A 607-nucleotide genomic window follows, 5' to 3' on the forward strand; every position below is an offset into this window, starting at 1 on the left:
TGTAACCCTATCGTGCCCGTCACTTCTGCAGCGTTTGTCCTGTTTGGTGACATCGTTCGTAATGTTGTAGTTTGCATCATTTTAATTAAAGCCCCGCCTTCAACTATTGACCACGCCCTTATAATGACAGCTGTGTCAATGTCAGGAGTCCTATAGGCCCTGCAATGCTCCCTGGGGAAAAAAAAAATGCAGATTAGATGTCTTCTAAGAAAACGGTGTCTCTGCAGCGCCACCTAGTGGAGGTAGCCGCTCTACAGTTCGTGTTCTGCAGTTTAAAGGGCTATTCCAGTGATTTGACGTCATTCCCTATTCACAGGATAGGGGATAAGTATTAGGGCTCGTGCACACGATCGTATGTATTTTGTGGTCCGAAAAAAACAGATCCGCAAAAAAATACGGATGACATCCGTGTACATCCCGTATTTTGCTGAACAGAACAGCCAGCCCTTCATAGAACAGTCCTATACTTGTCTGTAATGCGGACAATAATAGGACATGTTCTATTGTTTTGTGGAACGGACATACGGAAACGGAATGCACACGAAGTAACTTCCGTTTTTTTGAGGACCCATTGAAGTGAATGGTTCCGCATACAGTCCGCAAAGAA

Source organism: Bufo gargarizans, chromosome 1 (assembly GCF_014858855.1).
Source record: "Bufo gargarizans isolate SCDJY-AF-19 chromosome 1, ASM1485885v1, whole genome shotgun sequence".
Taxonomy (NCBI): Eukaryota; Metazoa; Chordata; class Amphibia; order Anura; family Bufonidae; genus Bufo; species Bufo gargarizans.